This window comes from Hemiscyllium ocellatum, chromosome 16 (genome assembly GCF_020745735.1).
Source record: "Hemiscyllium ocellatum isolate sHemOce1 chromosome 16, sHemOce1.pat.X.cur, whole genome shotgun sequence".
NCBI classification, from domain to species: Eukaryota; Metazoa; Chordata; class Chondrichthyes; order Orectolobiformes; family Hemiscylliidae; genus Hemiscyllium; species Hemiscyllium ocellatum.
The window spans coordinates 58,985,431-59,008,122 of NC_083416.1; the positions used below are offsets into that span (position 1 = coordinate 58,985,431).

The window sequence follows — 22,692 nt, forward strand, 5'->3', positions numbered from 1 at the left end:
CACAATGTTTTATGTTCCCTTATTCAGCCACGATAAAGCTTCCTGCTTGTATGTCACAATGAACAGGATAGCTTTCACTCAGACGGAGTTAGAGTATCATGAGGCACTAAGGGTGTTGACTCTCTGTATCTCCACTCCTGTCGTTGCTACTAAAATAATATTCACTTCCAAGGCTGATGATTAAAAATGAGCACATATTTACAAATGCACGACCATTTTCACAACATTCTATGGAAGACAAGTGACTGTGGCTTTTCTGCATCTCTGATACATCATGGCGCTGAGGGCCAATGGTTAAGGTGAGGAAGTGCAACTGTCTGCATACATCCAGTAGAACCTGAGGATGCTGGACCTGGCTACCCTTGGCAGGCACCAACCTGTCCATGGAGGCAGCCAAACGTCTGCTTATTATCTATATATTCTCACATGCATAATGAAGGTGCAATATATTCAGATGTTAGTGAAAGGCTGTTAATGTTATTGGCTTTTATATTTCCAGTGTTCCCACATTAAGTGTTTATTTCCCCAGGTTACCCCCTGAGCCCCAGGCATACTGCGTAGCCATACTAGACAGTCGTGCATAGTCCACCCATCAAATACAGGGTGGTGCTATTGATGACCTCCCTCTCCCAAAGTATTGCTTTCTTGTCTATGTTCTATTGCCTTCCCACCTTATATGGAAGTCATCCAGCTTCAGAAGTATTATCACTATTGTGTCCTAGAATTATATCTACAATCCCCACAACTGAGTTCCCTAGCTCCCCTGCCACAGCAAGGGGTCTCTGATAAACTCTTTGAACTTTCACAACCGGTCTGACTTAGAGAGATCTCACAAATGATGAATGAACAGACCTCTAACTGATTTCAGTGCACATTTTCAATTGACATAACAGCCAATGGGAAGGCTAGTTGCATTGGACCTGCAGAACTGACTGTGGCCCACTCCCCAGATTCCAGTGATATGGAACCGCTGACCCTGGTTCATTCCCAAATCCCCAAACTGAAATCAGATGATGTCTTGACTTACGGTGCTAATATTCCTGACTGAAGACTATCTTGGTTGATACGAGTGAGGAGTGGTCCTTTCGGTTTTGTGACATCACTGTTTGATTAAAGTATAAGAAATGTATTTGTCCTCTATGCTGCTGGCACATGCTGTAGGTATAAAATTGATGTAGCATGTTGTCGTGCAACAACATGTCCATCCCTTTGACTGATCACTGCTGACAATCATTACAAACTGTCTGGCTTTATGTCTGCAATAAAGAGGAAGGCTTAGCAGTACTGCAAACCTTTAAACTTTGGCTGAGGGAGCAGCACACTAAAAAGAAAGGCAAGGCAGAAACCTTATGAGCATCCAGGTGGACAGAAAGTGAGTGAGTGCCATGAGATTAAGTGAGGAGTGGTGAACTGTATTGTAAGTGTGGTGGAGACATATCATGAAACTGCAAAGAGGCCACTATGTGTCCAGTATTGATGTCCATGGATAGTACCACGTGAGCAGTCTCTGCCCTTAGACTGTGCTAAAATGCTTGTGACTTCAATCCAAGGTAGAGGCCCAGAGGAATAAGTGGCGAGCTGGAGATGACAGGTACCTGCTCTGACATTCCAAGTTGGGAATTGTCACTGTTTTTTTTCTCTGGTGCATGGGAGAATTGGAAACAGCATGTCAATCAGGCAGGATTTGGTGGTAATAGCATGAAAATGCATGTAGATATTCTTCTCACAACAGTAATTCTCATCTTGCTTTTCAAAGTTTGATTGCAGAATCAAACTTTCTCTTCTTAACATTGAAAATTACATTTTTGCCAAACTCACCACAATTTCCCAACTGACTCACCATTGCTCCTGTCATCTATGGGTTGGAAAGTTTGTATCCAATGCTTCAAAGCAGCTACATTCTCACACTCAACTATAAGTATGCAAGGACATGGTCTGTGATATTAAAATATGGCATATGTTTTGGGAGGGGATGCTACTGGGTTAGGTATCTGTCTGAATTCCACTCGTCTACAGTAGCATTAGCACTTTGGACCTGCAACACGCATCTGTATAAGGCTACATAGCTCAACTCAGCCCTATACGACTTCTGCAACACACATTGTATCAAAGCACAACTTGTCCAGTTCACTGTGATTGATGCATGGGATCAGGAGTACTATTAATATGACGCTCAATTCTGACATTCCCCACACATATTTGAGATGGCACCTGCGGCTGAAGTAATCGTTGTGGTCCTGTTGGAAATCCAGAAGTGAGAATTAAAGCATTGTCCTCCATTCCAGTGTGATATCCAATAGCTGGCTCTCAAGGACTTGCAGCAGGTGAAGATCCTCCAAGGAGGCAATGGAGATTGATCAGACACTGAATCAATCAGCTTCACTTCTATTATCTAGCCCTTGGAACCCTGTGTCAATGGAGACTGAAGTACCACCAGTACATCACCAATGCTCTTTTCTCCAGGTGACTCTGGTCTATATCCTTCTCCATGATGAGTGTCAAGCTGTGCAGCCAATGAGATTCTGTGACATCTCTGGATTTCCCATGGAATAGGATGTTATAGACTACATCCGTATCGCATAGGAGTACACTCTCACCAATCTGCTAGTGCTTATAAAGCTCAAAGACTTCCATTTGATCAATGTCCTGCTTATCTGTGACCATTGGTGCCAGGATTTAGAGAAGTGTGCTAGATATTCTAGGAGTTGCTATGATGTGTATGTTCTAAGGAAGTCCTGTTGGCAAGTTTCTGCCTCTTCCAAGTTCTTTGGGTCATACTACTGGACATTGAGTTTGACCCTGGAGACCACACTAACATTGGCCACTACCTTTGTCCAGCCTCGCTGCCTCTGATGCTGTGTCTGTCTTTGGTGATCTGGAGGAAAATGCCCATCTTTTGAAAACTTGATCCACCAGTCCTCCAGGGTCCTGTTGGTAAATCAGGGGTGCCAGCTTTCCTTTCTGAGCTGGTTACTGAGTTAGAGTGGTACAGGATCACTGTGTAAGGGACAGTTCCTGGTTTGCAGCATCTGAGGTGCTGTGGAGCTGGAGTTCACATCCTGCTCCATTGGTGAGAGCACGCCAAGACTCAGCAGTGGCAAGTCCTTCCTCCTCTCTTTCTGCCCAATTCTATCCAATAGATGTACGGAGGTTGGTTGCATACTTAATGAGGATGTGGGCACCTGTGTGAGAAAAGTTGCCATGTGCTATAGTGGATCACTCTCCATGAATTTCACCAAAATAAATATTTTGCCAAAAAAATGGGAAAGTTCAACCCTTAATGTCTTTTAGAATTGTGCATGAAGGAGTCACTGGTAATTTAACTTTTGGAAATAATTAGCAAATTTGGCAGCATCATTGGAGAGACAAAAAAGTTAGTTTTTTAGAATCTTTACAGTGTGGAAGAAGACCATTCAGCCCATTGAGTCTGCAAGACACTTCAAAGATTATTCCACCCAGACCTACCTAGAGTTGAATATAACTTGACTTACGATTTGATATTTTACCATCTTTTAATGTTCCTTGCCAAAAATGATGACTTTCTATGTCCTAAAAAGGGATTTCAAGGGATCTCTGTTGTTAAAAATGTCAGTTGCACTTCTGCCACTGAACTAGAGATATGTAGAGTCATGCCCATCTTCAGTGACTTCAGATTAAATTCCACATAATGAGGCAATGCTACACTGTCAGGGTACTGCTTTTACATGAAATACTCAATTGAGACCTTGTCCCCTCTTTCAGATAGACATTTATAAAACCCCAAGGCACTAAAACTAGCCATAATCAACACCAGTTTGAAATTTAACTTGAAGGCAGCATGCATGGTCACTGTACAAAATTAAAGCATACACTTCTGAGGTTTGATAGAAAGCAAAATCCTTTAGCAAAGTACATGCAGCATAAGTTGTGCCCTGCTTCACTGGATGTGGGCTTGTTGGTGATATTATGTGTCTGAAATGGAAACGCCTCTAATTGGTCAATGCAACAATCACTGGAAAATGTCAAATTTAGTCAAAACTGTAATACAGTAAATGAAGCTTGTTCAAAAAATACACCTCCTTTAAATATTCTAGCACATTTACATTTAGTGTAACAAGAAACCAACATTTCTCTCACTGTCCCACCCTTCATATCTGTGGAATCTTGTTATATAATGACTGGTTTTACAATCTACTCCCTTGTTTACTTCACAGTTGATAGTGTTTCCTTTTATCATAGCAGATTGAAATGTGCCTGAGTTTCCCAATCAAGGACACACCTTTTCATGTCTCTCATTATCTATAGCAATCACTGAAAACAAGTCTTCACATTTCTTGGCAATGATTTTGACATTTGGACGGCATGAAGTCATAACTGGTTCAAAACTCAAATTCCAATTCAATTCCAATTGTGACACATTCTAAATCAGAATGCTTAGTTTTTCGCACCCTTACAATTTTATTTTTGACAGCTACGTTCTTTTTTTGATTTGTTTTCTTATTCATTCAGAGGATGTGGGAAATGCTAGCTGGGCCAACATATGTTCTCTGTCCCTAATTGCCCAATAGAATGTGGTATTACGGTGTCTTCTTGCAGTCAAACAATTAAGCACTCACAGTACAAAAATAAGCTTTAACAGATCAACAACTATATCAGATAAGCTGGCCTGGGGGCCACAAAATGCATAGTTTTGTCTCATGCTGATAAAAAAAAGTAAGCATTTGCTATGCTACCTCATGAAATAGACTATCTCCAAAAGAATTAAAGCATAACTTTGTCAAGGTTAATTCAATGACCTGAATCCCTTTACACCATTACCAAATTCTCAAGAATATTAGCTGCAATAATACTTTAAATGGTTTAGGTGATGTCATGGACTATGAAAGAACAAATTAATACAAACTCTCAGCTACTGACATGGGGCTGAATCTGACTCTTTTGGCTCAAGGTTAAAAATCGCACAACACCAGGTTAGAGTCCAACAGATTTATTTGGAAACACTAGCTTTCAGAGCACTGCTCCTTCATCAGGCATTGTGTGGCTCAGTGTGAGTTGTGCTGAGAGTTTTGGTGAGTATTTCATTGCAAGGCTAAAAGAGATTTCTTCGTAACTTTTACCAAAATTTCTTCATTAATGGGCTTCTCCAAATGATTGGCAGATTTGCTCTTTCTGTAAAAGGCTACTGTGCACCTGGAAAAAAGTGTCAGCGTTTCCCCTTACTGGCAACATAATGGCCCAGCAGCCACAAAGTCGATTTGCTCATGGCATATCGGCAGTAAGAAGGATGGACAACGGTCATCAACCTCATTTCATCAGGTGCTTACCCCTCACTGCCTCCAAGCTGATAGTCTCCCAACCCCTATACAACTTGCTTCTACTTCCTTCCGAAAATTCACAAAAAGGGACTGCCTGGGCAGACCCATTACTTCATCCTGCTCCTGCCCCACTGAATTTATCTCTTCCTACCTTGACTCAGTCTTTTCTCCCCAGGTCCAGTCCCTGCCCACATACATCTGCGATTCCTCAGATGTTTGATGTGTGTTTCAGAATTTCAAGCTTGCGGGGTCCAGCCACCTTCTTTTTACCTTCTTACACATCCAACCCCCACCAGGATAGTATCAGGGCTCTCTGCTTCTTCCTGAACCATCTCCATCCACCACCAATCTCTTCCGCCTGGCCGAGCTCGTCCTTACCTTCAACAACTTCTCTTGAACATTTCTCATTTTCTTCAGGTCAGAGGTGTGACCATAGGTACCTGCATTGGCATCAGTTATGCCTGTCTCTTTGTGGGGTATGTGAAACATTTCTTGTTCCAGTCCCATTCTGGCTCCCTACCCACACCTCTTTCTCCACTATATCGATGATAGCATCAGTGCTGCCTTCCTGTGTGTCCAGAATTAGAGCTGCAAATGTGTTGCTGGTCAAAGCACAGCAGGTTAGGCAGCATCTCAGGAATAGAGAATTCGACGTTTCGAGCATAAGCCCTTCATCAGGAATAAGAGAGAGAGAGCCAAGCAGGCTGAGATAAAAGGTAGGGAGGAGGGACTAGGGGGAGGGGCGATGGAGGTGGGATAGGTGGAAGGAGGTCAAGGTGAGGGTGATAGGCCGGAGTGGGGTGGGGGCGGAGAGGTCAGGAAGAGGATTGCAGGTTAGGAGGGCGGTGCTGAGTTGAGGGAACCGACTGAGACAAGGTGGGGGGAGGGGAAATGAGGAAGCTGGAGAAATCTGAATTCATACCTTGTGGTTGGAGGGTTCCCAGGCGGAAGATGAGGCGCTCCTCCTCCAGCCGTCGTGTAGTTGTGTTCTGCCGGTGGAGGAGTCCAAGGACCTGCATGTCCTCGGTGGAGTGGGAGGGGGAGTTAAAGTGTTGAGCCACGGGGTGATTGGGTTGGTTGGTTCGGGCGGCCCAGAGGTGTTCTCTGAAGCGTTCCGCAAGTAAGCGGCCTGTCTCACCAATATAGAGGAACACAACTACACGACGGCTGGAGGAGGAGCGCCTCATCTTCCGCCTGGGAACCCTCCAACCACAAGGTATGAATTCAGATTTCTCCAGCTTCCTCATTTCCCCTCCCCCCACCTTGTCTCAGTCGGTTCCCTCAACTCAGCACCGCCCTCCTAACCTGCAATCCTCTTCCTGACCTCTCCGCCCCCACCCCACTCCGGCCTATCACCCTCACCTTGACCTCCTTCCACCTATCCCACCTCCATCGCCCCTCCCCCTAGTCCCTCCTCCCTACCTTTTATCTCAGCCTGCTTGGCTCTCTCTCTCTTATTCCTGATGAAGGGCTTATGCTCGAAACGTCGAATTCTCTATTCCTGAGATGCTGCCTAACCTGCTGTGCTTTGACCAGCAACACATTTGCAGCTGTGATCTCCAGCATCTGCAGACCTCATTATATTTATCGATTTCACTTCCAATTTCCACCCCATTCTCACCTTCACCTGGTCTATCTCTGAATTCTCCCTTCAATTCTTCGGTAGCACTGTTTCCATTTCTGGGGATTGACTGGCCATCAATATCCTTTATAAACCCACAACTCCCACAGCTAGCTGGATTAGGCATCCTCACAGTCTGATTCCTGTAAAGACTCTATTCCATTATCCCTGTTCCTCCATCTCCTTGGCATTTTTCCAATAATGACAACTTCAACAAGAAAGCCTCCTAAATGCTCACCCTCTTCCTCAAACGAAGATTCCCCAGCACTGTTGTTGACAGGGCCCTCAGCCGAGTCAGACCAATATCCTGCACTTCCACTCTCATCCCCTCTCTTCCTTCCGGCAACAGTGATAGGGACCCCTTGCCCTTCCCTACCATCCCCCCAGCATCCACATCCAGAGCATCATTAGCTGTCATTTCTGCCACCTTCAGCGAGATACCACCAGCACACTCATATCCCACTTTCCTCCCTTGTCAGCCTTCCATAGGGACTGTTCTCTCCGGGACACCATGATCCATTCTTCTTTCACTTCCAACTTAATCCTCCCAACAGCCTCATGGCACCTTCTGCTACGATCACAGAAAGTGTAACACCTGCCCATTTACTTCCTGCCTCCTCGCTATCCAAGAGCACAAACATATCTTCCAGGTGAAGCAGCACTTTACCTGCACTTTACACAATCTAGTCTACTGCATTCGCTGCTCACAATGTGCTCTCCTCTACATTGGGGGAACGACACATAGACTGGGTGATGGCTTTGCAGAACACTTGTGTTCTATTTGAAAAAAGGCCATGAACTTCCAGTTCCCTGACCAACATCCCTATCTCAGGCTTGCTGTAGTGCTCCAGCAAAACACTGTGCAAGCTGGAAGAACAGGAACTCACTTTCCTCCTGGGGACCCAATATTGAGTTTGATAATATCAGGTTTGAGCTGTCCTCTATCCTTACCCCAATCCCCACCACCAGACCTTGTTATCACATAGCGTCCTGTTAAATACCACTATTATTAGTCACCTAAAAGTCCCCATTGATAAGACCATAAGGCCATAAGACCTAGGAACAGAAATTAGGCCATTCAGCCTGTCCACTCTGCTCCGCCATTTAATCATCTAGGAGAAAGTGAGGACTGCCGATGCTGGAGATCAGAGTGGCTCTGGAAAAGCACAGCAAATCAGGAGGCAATCAAGGAGCAGGAGAATCAACATTTTGGGTATAAGCCCTTCATCAGGAAGGGGCTGGGGGTCTGAGAGACAAATGGGAGGGGCGCTGGGGTTGGGGGGAAGGGAGCTGAGAATGTAATAGGTAGATGAAGGTGGGGGAGAACCGCATGGAATCAATGTAGATTTCAGCAGTTTCCTCACTTCCCCTCCCCCCCAAGCCTCCAACTTGGCACCACCCTCCTGACCTGTCCATTATCTTTCCCATCGATCCGTTCCACCATCCCCTCTGACCCATCACCTTCTCTCCCTCCTTCATCGACCTACTGCATTCTCTGCTACCTTCCCTCAAACCCATCCCCCTCCCATTTATCTCTCAGCCCCCTGACCCACAAGCCTATTCTTGATTAAGGGCTTGATTAACGTCGATTCTCTTGCTCCTCAGGATGCTGCCTGACCTGCTATGCTTTTCCAGCGCCACACTCTCGCCATTTAATCATGGCTAATAAGTTTCTCTATTCTCCCTCTTTCTCCCTGTAACCCTTGATTCGCCCTAACAATTCAGAACCTATCTACCTTTGTTTTAAATATATTCAATGTCCTGGTCTCCACAGCCTTCTGTGGCAGAGAATTCCATAGATTCACCACTCTCCTGCTAAATACGTTTCTCTGTTCTAAAAGGTCTTCCCTTACTCTAACAGCTATTCACTCTCCTAGCATGATTGTTATGCACTTCTTTGTCTGTCTTACTGCATTTCTCTCTTTCTGGGCTCTATCCACACCTAACATTTACTCCCTACCCCCTCCTCATATCCTATCTTCTGCATATAAACTAACGTTTTCCTAGCTACCGTCAGTTCTGATGAAGTGAAACTCAACTTGACTCATTAACTCTGATTTCTCACCACAATGCTGCTAAACCTACTGAGATTTTCCAACAATTTCAATTTTCGTTTCTGATTTACAATATCTGATTTGCTTTCGGTTTTAATTTAAGGCTGACATATAGCCTCATTCTCTCAATCTAGTCACTTTTAACCAGACCACGTAGCTTGCTTGTCTTTAGCTATATCCCTCCCAAACATCCTCTCTAAGCAACCACTACTTTGTTCCTAATGCCAATTGGACACCTGTGTCTTGTCATAGTCCAATGGGGGAGCATCACGTACAGTAAGACAATTCCAAACAATAGCTTTTCTCACCTCCATAATACAAACCAATGCTGGCATGTGACCAATGACTAATTAATGTTCTGTGATTGTCTGTTGCATCCTCCTCTCATCTATCAGTCCAGTTCTCTCTGGCTTATAATGCCCATCACAAGGTGATTATTTACAAGAGGAGCTTCATCCTCCCCAGTGGCCTCCTCCTTCTCCTTATCAGAAGACTTTTCCTGGCTTCAAATATCTACCACATGATCTTGTTGCCTGCTCCAGGTTACAGAGCAAGGATGATGCGGCATATTCTGCCTGGACATGACTGGAGGGCTCCCACAGGCTGGATCGAGCAGCAGCACCATATTTTTGATTGGCCTAGCACCTGCTGTGTCATGGCCCAGGTGGCAGATTCACTGTGAAGGTAAATGTGCCACGCCAGTTGAGAGACAAGTACATTATGTCAAAAAGGGACTGCCTGTTGTGTTCCAAACACCTTCTCATCCCAGATCCTCACCAACCTTTAACTTGCTTTCAGTAAGGTCTATAGGCATTCTTATGTCACATATAATGAAGCAATGTTTCCTTTGTCACACAGCACCTTTGGAAATGTTATTATCAGTGACTAGCATTCATCTCCTTTTAAGTCATTGTTGCTAACTTAGTTAAACGAAGAATTCCAAGGTGAAGAAAGAGGCCATTCAGCCCATTGAGCCTGCACCGCCCCTCCGAAGAACATCCCATCCACATCAAGCCTTCTCACCCTATCACCTCACCTGCCTTTTATCGTGGCTAACCCAGCTAGCCTGCACGTCCCCAGACACAGTGGGACAATTTACCATGGTGACTCCACTTAACTGTATAACTTTAAACTTGGGGAGGAAACTGGAACACTCAGTGGAACCCATGCAGACACTGTGAGAATGTGCAAATTCCACATAGTAACTTGAGGCTGGAATCAAACGCAGGTCCCTGTCTCCATGATGCAACAATGCTAACCACTGAACCAGTTTGATGCCCACATTAAGATCCTAATGTTATATTTGCAAGTATTAACAGAATGGGTGCAATTTGCTTTTGACTAGTGTTTGAAGTTTAGGGACTTTAACTCTGCATGCATTGCAAATGGCCAAAGAGATAATTCTAAATAAAATATAGCTCAAGTTTGCAAATGCATTCACGTGTTTGCCTCTCCAGTATCCAACAGACCTAAATCCTGCACTCTCAGCTATCAAACTGACATTGACCATGGTACTTACTGCCAATTAATTCCCCTCCTGCAGCCTACAATGCACTTTAATGCTGTTTTACCTATCATGTCCCCTCAATATACTTTGAGTTTCACTCCATCTCTGCCCTTGTCACCATCTAAAATCATGTCTCCAGCAACACACACACACACACACACACACACCTTGACAACGCTACCCCTTTTGGTTGTGACCCCCAGTCTGTCCTTACAGGCACTATTGGACCATACTTAACAGACCCACAGGACTGTGATCGCTCAGAACTGTCACCGACTTAATTAAGCAACCCCTAGACATGACTGACCAGGTCCCAAACTGACAATATGCATTGCACCTGCCTGCTTGTGATGGCCTTACAGGCCTCACCATTTCCCAATGTGCTCAGACCCATAACCTGACCGTGCCCAACCTGAACAGATGACTGACCAGCCCTGGACTGCATGCAGACAGTGCCTATGACAGATGGTACCAGGACTCGCTGAACAGTTGACTGGACTGAGGATGAACACCTACCTACCTTCTGCTATGTTCAACTGGTTGAATGAACATGCAGTAAGCTTATTGTGCAGATAGCTGGTACTTGCTGTTGGTGTTAGATTCACCTCTTAGTATATTGTAGAGCAAGGTACCATTGCCATCGCCATATCCCATCCCCTCCCCAGTCAGATCTCTCTGGACATACACAGCAAGTAGCCTGTCTGTGTGACTGCACAAAAGAACATGTTGTTACAGAAGTACTGATAACATGTTTATGGCCAGAATCCAAGACTAACTGGCATGGTGCAGTGAGGCAAAGCAAAGCGAGGAATGAATGCTGCGAGCATTCCCAAAGGAGTTAAGTAAGTCCAATCTGTGAGCTATCTGTCTCTGCTTGCAAAGTGTACTTGCTTCAGTCTTTTCAATACTAGTGCAGCCTGCAATGCTGGTCTTTACTTCCAAAATGTCCTGTAAGTGGATTGAAGAAATATCATGAGGATCGTATGGGATTCGCCAATGTCAGATGCCACTGGATGAAGGGTGTGTGAGGCTGGAGTCCATGGATTATACCCTGAGATGCTGGTGGCTGCTGAGCAAGCGAATGTGTCTAAGTATAGGCTCTGATTTCCATGTCGAGTATTCTCGAGGTTTATCCTGTTGGTGCACTTGGCAAGATAGGCAGCTGAATATTGATGAGGAGAATTGTGGTGATGTTATGACATTGAACAAGGTATGATTCCCCCTTAATTGATAATCACTGCTGCCTAGTAACTCACCATGCTGCCCAGCAGATGCATAAAAGATGCAGTGAGTTGTTATAGAGTCAGAGTCAGAGTCAGATAGCACAGAAACAGACTCTTTGGTCCACCTCATCCATGCTAACAAAGTTTCCCAAAACTAAACAAGTCCCATTTGCCTACATTTGGCCTATACCCTTCTAAACCTTTCCTATTCATGTTCCTGTCCAAACATCTTTTAAATGTTGTAACTGTACCTGCATCCATCACTTCCTCTGGCAGTTCCATCTTCTGTGTGTAAAAGTTGCCCTCAGGTCCTTTTTAATTTTTTCTCCTCTCACCTTGAAAATATGCCCCCTGGTTTTTAACACTCCCAACCTCGGGTAAAGACAGTTGCTGTTCACCTTAACTATGCCCCTCATGATACTATAAACCTTTTGTAAAGTCACCTCTTAACTTCCTACGCTCCAGTAAAAAATGTTCCAGCCTATCCAGCCTCTCCTTAGCACTCAAACCCTCCAGTCCCTGCAATATCCTTGTCATTCTTTTCTGAGCGCTCTTCAATTTAATAATATCCTTCCTAAAGCAGGGCAACCTGAACTGTACACAGTACTCCAAAAGTAGCCTCACTAACAACCACAACATGATGTCCCAACTCCTGTATTCAACACTTTCTTAACCACTGTGTCTACCTGTGATGCAAGTTGCAAAGAACAATGCACCTGAGGTCTCTATGTTTGACAACACGACCAGGGCCTTACCATTAACTGAATAAGTCCTGCCCTTGTTCATCTCACCAAAATGTAACAACTCACATTTAGCCAAATTAAACACCATCTGCCATTCCTCAGCCCATTGAACCAATTGATCAAGATCACTTTGTAATCTTAGATAATCTTCACTGTCCAATATACCACCAATTTTGGTGTCAGCTGCAAACTTACTAATGATGCATCCTAACTTCCCATCCACATTGTTTCTATAAATGACGAGTAACAGCACCAATCCCTGCAGGACACCACTAATCACAGGCCTCCAATCCGAGAATCAATCCCTCCATCAGCACCCCGTCTCCCATTGAAAAGCCATTTTTTAATCCAACTGGTAAGCTCTCCCTGAATCCCATGTAATCTAGCTTTATTAACAAGTCCACCATTCAGAACCTTGTAAAGGGCTTTCCTAAAGTCCTTTCCTGATATTGACATAGGTGTTACCAGACCTCTGGCATGATTCTGCCAGAATTCTCACCCACATTGTTCAGGTCCCATATAAGATCCCAGCAATAGGATTTAACAACTAATAATGACTATTAGTTTTTCAAGGTCTTAGCCAGATAATGAATCTTAATAATTTGGTATTTTAGATAAAGCCCATATTATTTTGCTGAGTATTAATCAAATGCTTCAAATAATATAAAGCCCAATTTCCTTAAAGTATAAAGTATCAACATATTATCTTCATGGAATTACAAACTATTGTTTTGTTAAGTTGATTTTCACATACCAACTAGGGCTTCTTTTTCCTTGTCTCTGAATTTACTTCAAGACTTACATTCCACTCTATCATTCCTTTGATCTATTTTGATCCTTTTTCCCAAACACCCCATTCCTCAACAACACCCTGGCATCGTTTCTAGTTCAAGGACTTCAAGGCCTTTTTCTTAATACCCTTGATGCTGGGAAGGGAAGGGATGACAATGGACTAGTATCTTGTTTTACACAGCAGGCAATTTTTTTCGCTATTGGAAGGAAAGATCAGAGGATATTCAAAAAACAGCTGAAGGAATGACATTTGGTCACTGGCCATGGAACCTGTTAAAACTAGCCTTAAACTATAAATCAAACCTTGAGTTCATGTGGTGCGCTGGCAGTTTCCCAACATTTGCATCATGAAGGTCAGGGTTCAAGTCCCACCTACTCCCAGCATATTGCATCGGAATAGGTTAATTAAAAGTGTAAATAAAGAAAGCCTCTTACTGCTGCTGCAAAGTACTGAGTTCCATTTACCTCAAAGGGTATGGGTTACATGTGTGCAAGGGCCAGTAAACAGAAGATTTTTTTAAAATCAAAAACTACTTATCATTAATTGAAATTTTGAAAGCTTTCCAAAGAGCAAATATATTTCAATAAGAAACTGGTCAACTTTTGAACATTGTGCTAAGAAGTAACTTCAAATATTGAATGTGTCACGGGGAGAATGCCATTTAAATTTTTATGTACGCAAATAATTTGAAAGGACTTGTCTGGTTGATTTTTCACTTCTTGTCCCTCACATTTATTTTAAATAAGGTTACACAAGTGAAAATGAAGAGTAGTTTTTAAGTTTTTTTTATTCTCTAAAGATTGTGAAAAGCAATCAGGAACTGGTAAATGTCTTTCATCTATAATATTGGGAAACATGGAGTTCAGCACTTAGAATCCTGAATGATTTAGCTGCTGGTTTCTTAGTGACCATTGACCAATCAACATCAGTGTAACATCAAATGAGTTGATGCCATTTGCCAAGATCAAAAGGAACAATCACTAGAACTCAGATACGTTACAGGATGGAAAGTTTGCCTTGCAAAGTGACTGAGGTAGAGGAACCTGGGTCAGGTGCATCCTAAATACCACTGCTTTCTGAAGAAAAATAGATACAATGCCAAATACCTTGGCACATAGATCTTTAATGGCATACACCTTCTATGCTTCCTGTTATCCTAACCTAGTAGGACAAACTCAATGGCATTCCAATTCAAGCCATGAGTTAAAATTGTAGTGTGGGGCTCAATGGCAATTTTAGAGCAGGTAGGATTAAGGAAAACCCTAAGGTGTTCTACACTTATATGAGGAACAAGAGGATAGTCAGAATGAGTGTATGACCAATCAAGGATAGTGGAGGGAACTTGTGCCCTGAGTCAGAGGAGATAAGGGAGGTCCTTAATGACTACTTTGCGTCAGTATTCATTACTGAGACAGACCTTGATATTTCTGGAACAGCGTGAAACAGACTAATATGCTAGGACAGGTTGATGTTAGGAAGGAGAATGTGATGAAATTTTGAAAAACACAAGGATAGATAAATCCCCTGTGCCAGACAGGATATAATCAAGGTTAATATAGGAAGAGAGGGAAGAGATTGCTGTGCCTTTGGCAATGATCTTTACAGCCTTACTGTCCACTGGATTAATGCCAAATGATTGGAGGTTCACAAATGTTAATCCCTTGTTCAAGAAAGGGAATAGGGACAATCCTGAGAATTACAGACCAGTCAGTCTCATGTCAGTGGTGGAAAATGTATTAGAGAGGATTCTGAGAGACAGGATTTATAGTTACTAGGAAACTATACTTTGATTAGAAATGGTCAGCATGGCATTGTGAGGGGTAGGTCATGCTTCACATACCTTATTAAATTCTTTGAGGGTGTGATAATACATGATGAAGGTAGAACAGTGAATGTGGTGTACATGGTTTTTAGCAAGTGTTTGATAAGGTTCCCCTTTGTAGGCTCATTCAGAAAGTGAGGAGGCCTGGGATACAGGGAAACCTGTCTGTCTGGATACAGAACTGACTGGCTGAAAGAAGACAGAGGGTGGTGACATATGTAAAGTATTCAGCCTCGAGCTCAGTGACCAGTGGAGAGCTGTTGTAGGTGGCAACGAAACATTGACAGGATGCAGAACTGGGCCGGTAAGTGGCAGATGGAGTTCAACCTGGAAAAGTGTAAAGTAATTCACTTTGAATTTGAATGCAGAATACAGGGTTAAAGGCAGGATTCTTGGTAGTGTGGATAAACAAAGGTATCTTGGCATCCATGTCCATAAATCCCTCAAAGTTGCCACCCAGGTTGATAGGGCTATTAAGAAGGTGTATGGTATGTCGGTTTTCATTAGCTGATGGTGGTGGTGGTGGTGGGGGGGGCGGGGGGGAGGTGGGGGGGGGTTACGTTTAAGAGCCGCAAGGTTATGCTGCAGCTCTATGGAGTCCTGGTTAGACCACACTTGGAATATTGTGTTCAGTTCTGGTCACCTCATTTTGGGAATGACATGGAAACTTTAGAGAGGGTGCAGAGGAAATTTACCAGGATGCTGCCTGGACTGAGGGCACGTCTTATGAAGAAAGGTTGAGGGAGCTAGGGCTTTTCTCATTGGAGTGAAGAAAGATGAGAGGTGACTTGATAGAGGTGTACAAGGTGTTGAAAGGTATAGATAGAGTGGTTAGCCAGGACGTTTTCCTACGGCGGAAACTTCTATGATGAGGGGGCATAATTTTAAGGTAATTGGAGGAAGGTTTAGGGGAGATGTCAGAGATAGGTTCTTTATTCAGAGCGTGGTGGGTGTGTGGAATGCACTGTGAGCAGTGATAGTAAAGTCAGATACAATAGGGACATTTAAGCGACTCTTGGATAGGCACGTGGAAATTAGTACAATGAAGGGTATGTAGGTTAGTCTGATCTTAGAGCAGGATAAAAGGCCAGTACAACATCGAGGGCCAAAGGGCCAAAGGGCTAAAGGACTGTATTGTGCTATGTTCTATGTCTATGTTCTATGTAGACCCCTCCCTGCCCTATGGATTTGTAAGCAAGGACTCCCTCAGTTTCAGTCTGGGGTCCTTACCGATTCTGAAATAAGGAAGTGAAAATTGAAGATTGTAGGAATCATGCCAATTTAAGATGTCTGATCATCTTTATTTTTATAAAATTAATTTATATGATGTCAGCATTGCTTGCTGGATCAATATATATCGCCCATCCTGAATTGACAATCATGTTGCCATGGATCTGGAGTCACACATAAGCTCAATCCAGGTAACAATGTCATTCTCAAAGATTTGGCTATTTCTTTATTTTCTGTTTGCTGCCTGTACTCACAGTAGAAGATCTAGAAAACTTCCCAAAGATATTTGAAAATCAAGAGATGATAGGGAAAGATGAGCTTCAAACAAACCCTGGAAAAGTCTGGACAAATCACTTGGATCTAATGTCTGTCAAATCCCTAAGAATAGATCGGCTGCTTTCTGGGATCTTAAAAAAATTGTTTACCCAGGTAGCAAATATGTTGATTTTAATCTTCTAAAATACCTTAGATCTTTGAAGAGTCCAAGGTGATTGGGAAATAGCAAATAAAACATTTTACTCAAGATAAAATTGAATCAAGAAACTACCTGTGAGGTGATGTACTTTGGAAGAAGTAACAAGACAAGAGAGTACTCCATAAATGATGGAATACTGAGATAGCTCAGAGGAATGGAGGAATTTTGGGTTCTTGTCCACAGATCCCTGCAGGCAGTAGGACAGGCTAATATGGTGGTTAAGAAGGCATACCAGAACCTTGTCTTTAGTAATTGTGGCATAGATTATTAAAGCAGGGAAGTTATGTTGGAGCTGTTCAGAATTTGGGTTAAGCCATTGCTGGAGTAATGTACACAGTTCTGGTTCGTTCACTATAGGATTGCACTGGAGAGGGTGAAGAGGCAATTCACTTGGAAATTGCCTTGATTGGAACATATTAGCTCTGAAGAAAGGCTGGATAAGCTCCTGTTGTTCTGTTTAAAGCAGAGAAGGTTGAAGGAGGACCTGATGGGAGTGAATAGGATTATGAGGGCTATGACAGGATGGGCAAAAAACAGCTGTTCCCCTTTGTTAAAGGGTCAACAATGAGGGGGCATAATTTTAGGGTGAAGGGTAGGAGGTTTTGAGTGAATTTGGGAAAATCTTTTTCATCCAGAGGAAGGTGGGAATCTGGGATGCACTGTCTGGGAGATTAATAGAGGAGAAAATCTTCACAACCTTTAAAATGTTCTTGGATGAGCACGTGAAATGTCAGAAAATTCAAACTTTAGGTCAAGTGCAGGAAAGTGGGATAGGTGTAAAATGGCAGTGTAGATTCAAAAATAATCAATATAATCAAGATAATCAATGGAGCTAATGGAAATCTGTCCTTTTTATCATGAGGACTGGAACACAAGGATGCAAAAGTTATTCTGCAGTTGCACAAAACCTGCTTAGACCCTACTTGAACAATTCTGGACATCATACCTTTGAAAAGGATATATTCACCTTGGAGGGATAACAACATAGGATTCCAAGAATGATCTTCCATGCTGAATGACTGATTCAGCATCCACTGGCATTTGTGAATGAGAGTTCCAAACATCTACTGCCTTTTCTATCCATAAGGGTTTACAAACATCTCTCCTGAATGGTGTGGTCCTAATACTCACGTTATGACCTTCAGTTCTACTATCCCAACAGGTGGAAATAGATTATCGTTATCTACCCTGTCTCTTCCTATTAATATCATGAAAACTTTGAACAGATCACTACTTAGCTTTCTAAAGTATAGAGAAAACAGGCCTAATTTGTATAATCTCTCCTCATACCTTAACCCCTGATATCCAGGTATCATTCTTGCAATCAAGTCAGTGACTGCAATTAGCCTCATCTGTCAGGGATGCTTGAATTCCAACTTCAAGGATGGTAGGCAAGGCATTGCATGTTAATATGGCTAACACTAGGTGTAAAAATGATGTAAAAGAAAGATTTCAGGGCCTGTCCTCAACACATTGTTCAATATATCTCATAGAGAAATGTTCTGGATTAAAAAGGCCTACACAGTGCTAACATTTGCAGTTAAACACCAGCATAGAGAATTGTCAGGCATATCAAGGCTATATTAAAGTCACAGCGCATACTGGAAGATTGCAGAGAGACAGCTAAAGGAAGGATCAAAAGGATGTGTATTAATCTGGCATCTCTGATCAGGAAGTGGACTACAGATCAGGCATTTGTCATAGCCTCGTGGATAGATTCACAGCCAAATAACTTTAGATCCAAGTGATGCACTATCTTACTGTTGCCTTTTATCCCTAAAGCTAATGTAGGGCAGTTTATGCATAGCTAATTTTACATTGGTTTGACTGATAATTTCATTCAGACATCAAAAAGAATAATTTATTATGGAATACCAAATGTGAAGAACAGCAATAAAACCAATTAGTTCTTTCATATTTAGAATGTAAGGTGCCTGCTTGAAGAGCAACTTCCATGTAGAAAGAAGTCCCAACTCAGTTCAGTCATCCTGGAAATGAATGGTAATTAAGCTGTGTCTGACTATTTAGGGTCTCCAAAATATTTCTGTTTCTGCTTCTCTTGAATGGTTGTCCTGGACATTCTATAGATTCTCAGCCTTATCTTTATCTTCAGAGGATAACTCTCATTCCCTGATTTCAACCATATCCAAGCTATCTGGCAGCTTGTTCCAAACACACACACCAACTTCTGCATGAAAAAGTTGCCCCTTAGATCCCTTTTAAATCTTTCCCCTCTCACCTTAAACGTATGCCCTCTAGCTGTGGACTCCCCACTCCTGGGTAAAAGACCTTGTCTATTTACCCTATCCATGCCCCTCATAATTTTATAAACCTCTATAAGGTCACCCCTCAGCCTCCAATGTTCCAGAGAAAATAGCTCCAGCCTACTCAGCCCCTTCCTAAAGCTTAAACCCTCCCAACCTGGGAACATCCTTGTAAATCTTTTCTGAACCCTTACAACATCCTTCCTGTAGCGAGAGACCAGAATTGCACACAGTATTCAAAATGTGGCCTAATCAATGTCTTGTATAGCTGTAACATGACCTCCCAACTCCTATATCCAATGCACTGACAACGTAGGCAATCATACCAAATGCCTTCTTCACTATCCTATCAACCTTGGACTCCAATTTCAAGGAACTATGAATTTTCACACCAAAGTTATTTTGTTCAACAACGCTCCTCAGGACCTTGCCATTAAGTGTAAAAGTCCTGCTCTAATTTGCCTTTCCAAAATGCAGCACCTCACATTTATCTCAATTAGACTCCATCTGACACTCGTTGGCCCATCCGATCAAAGTCCTGTTGTATGCTGAGGTAAAATTTATCGCTGTCCACTTCACCTCCAATTTTGGGGTCACTGTGAATTCACTAACCATACCTTCTATGTTCACATCCAAATAATTTATTTATATGATGAAAAGCAGTGGACTCAGTACCAATCCTTGTGGCACACCACTGGTCACAGGCCTCTAATTGAAAAACAACTCTCCGCCACCATTGAGCCAGTTCTGTATCCAAATGGTTGGGTCCCCCTGGATTCCATGTGATCTAACCTTGCTGACCAGCCTACCATGCAGAACCTTTTTGAATGCCTTACTGAAGTCCATATTCTGAACATTTACAACACCTTTGGCAATATGACTTTCTTCATAATTTATTTGGCTGGAATGACCATGTCATAATAAATCTGATGTTAAGAACTGTAAAATATTATTGACAGTGTATGATGTAGTAGAGCCAGAGGCATCATGTCACGTAAGAAGTAATGGCCACTTACCTTACAATGTTAAGTATGTTTCCAAAGAGGAGCAAAGAATGTTTCTTTCAAAGATAAAAGATATGGAAACTTGAGGTGATTGTTTCAACAGTCTGGGATTCTGTATAATATCTAATTTTGTTTTCCCCCTAAGTTCAAATAAGTAAGCTTTTCTGTGAAAGTAGAAAAATTCATGTGCTTGGTTCTTCCGGGTGCTTGCGTGAGATCTGAATTGCTTTGATTGCGAAAACCAAAGTAGTATTTCCGGATTGCTTAGAGGCAAAGTTCAACCTTTTTTACGATGTGTAAATATTAGAATCATTCTCTTTGCTGAAACAAATTACCTGTGGAAAATCTCCCAGCAACATTTCAGCCAATAGATTCCTTGGAACATTGCAACAAACGTTGATGGATAGCTATGTCTGTGTTTAAGAACTTATTAACAATTTTAGCGTTGATTGTCCTTCATTGTTGTTCAAAATATCTGTACTCACTTTTTCCCATTAGATTTGATGGAGTTTCCATGTAAAAATGTTACAAAATAAACATACAGGAATGTGGTGCATTAAGCCATAGGCAGATGATAGGAATTTACAAGTATAAACTTGAGTTTTGAGCATGCTATTAGGTTAGTAAGGAAGTGAGAATACATTCAGCTTTTCACTAAAGGGAACTGAGCAGCTTACACAAAAAAAAGGAGCAGAAATGGACCTTTCAGTTCTTTGAGCTTACTCTGGTATTTAATATGTTCAGTCAACTCAGTACCTTGTTCCCGTTTTCTCCATGTACCCATTGATCTTTTAGACCTAAGAACTTTAAGTAACTCCTTCTTAAAAACATTCAATGTTTGGCAGAGAATTCCACAGGCTCACTACTCTCTGGATTAAATGATTTCTCCTCATATCAGTCCCAAATGGCCTACCCCTTATCCTTAGATTGTGATCCCTGGTTTTGGGCTCCTGGCCAGCGCGAATATTCTTCCCCCTTTTACTCTGTCTAGTACTGTTAGAATTTTCTAGTTTTCTATGTGATCTTCCTTCAAGCTTCTAAACTCCAGTGAATAGAATCCTAACTGACCTGCCTGTTCTTTCTTATACCAGTCCTGGTATAGTCTCGTGAACAATTGCAACAAGACATCTCTTCTCCTGCACTTGAATCCTCTCACTGTGAAGGGTAACACAACATTTGCCTTCTTCACTGCCTGCTGCACCTGAATGCTTACTTTAAATACAAGGAGCACACCCCTCTAGGTCTCATTTCGATTCCCTCTTTCCCAATCTATCACCATTCTAATAATAATCTGCCTTCCTGTTTTTAATACAAAACTGGTTAACCTCGTATTTATCCATATTATCCTTCTTCTGCCATGCATTTCCCTACTCACTCAACTTGTTCAAATCACACTGAAGCATCCCTGCATCCCCCTCATAGTTCATTCTCTCACTCAGCTTTGTGTTGTGGATAGAAACAGAGGTAACAGGTAAATCATTCAGGAACAGCTACTGTTTGTCCTCTTCTTTTCTCTTCTTTGTAAATGTACTTATTAGCTTCTCACCTGATAGGTGGTGGACAGAGCTGTTCTTTCATGATGACTTTCAGGCTGTGCAACTGTTCATTGTATGACCACCAATCTAAAGATGCACGTAGTCAAGCACTGCAGAGTAGTGTACACAATGGAATTGATTGTCCAGCAAGCAAAGGTCTGCCTATCAGGTTTTCTCTGGTAATATACAGGCTGTGCATGTATTATCACACAATTTCCCTTGTGAAATAACTCCAAGGAGGTAGGTACCCATCATTGTCACCCCTTATTTACATCTGCAGAGTACATAGGTTCTGACCAGCCAGCTCTGTGCCAGTCTCTTTGACAAGAAAGAAGGAATGAATACAGAGTCTCTGTGTCCTGCTGTAAGCATCAAGGCATGTCAAACTGCAAGCTGTTATGATACTTTGAGCAGCAGCCTAGAAGGAATCTCCATCACAACTGGGAGTGTAGCCCTTGGCTTGTTCTGAGGTCACAATTGTAGTTGCTGTAGGTGTTAGATTTCAGTGACATTGTCCTTAGTAATACACAGACATCACAAACATTGCTGTCATTGAGGTATCTAGGCATGGAATGACAAGTGAGCTTTTCTCTTAGAAGACTGAGTCTTTGGAATTCCCATCCTCTAAAGGCAATGGATGCAGAATCTCAAAATATTTTAAGGGAGAGGTTGGTAGATTTTTAATTACCAATGCAATGAAAGATTATTAAGGATATATGGGAGTATAGAGTGAAGGTTAAAATCAGGCCAGCCTTGATTTTATTGACAGGTGAAGCAGGCTGAAGGGGCTGGCCTCCTCTTGTTCTTTATTCATATGTGAGACAAGACTTGATCTAACTATGTTGTATCCTGAAGGCTCTTGATGAGACAGGTTTAAAAAGGGCTACCTGTAGTTCCTCTCCAAATGGACTACAGCTGTTCAATAAGGCTGTTTGTCACTATCTTCTCAAGGGCAATTAGGAATTGGCAATTTATTTGGTCTCTCAATGCTCTGGTGAGTGATGGCTGCCTGCTGATAGATTTTCCTCACCCTTCCTCCTCCCTGTTTTTGTATGACCTGGTCATACCCCCAGACACGGAGTCCATGGGGAGACAGGCCGCCTACTTGCAGAACGTTTCAGAGAACA

The 22,692-nt window shown here is 42.5% G+C and overlaps 1 protein-coding gene across 4 annotated transcripts in view; it reads right to left on the bottom strand.

The window, feature by feature from the left end:
* The window catches only part of LOC132823229 (sorbin and SH3 domain-containing protein 1-like), a 115,161-nt gene extending 95,030 nt beyond the window's left edge, over positions 1-20,131 (bottom strand). For all 4 annotated transcript variants that reach the window (XM_060836861.1, XM_060836860.1, XM_060836862.1 and 1 more), the window contains exon 1: positions 20,043-20,131. The gene's annotated coding sequence lies outside the window, so the exon portion shown is untranslated. The remainder of the gene's footprint in view (positions 1-20,042) is intronic.
* Positions 20,132-22,692: the final 2,561 nt, after the last annotated feature.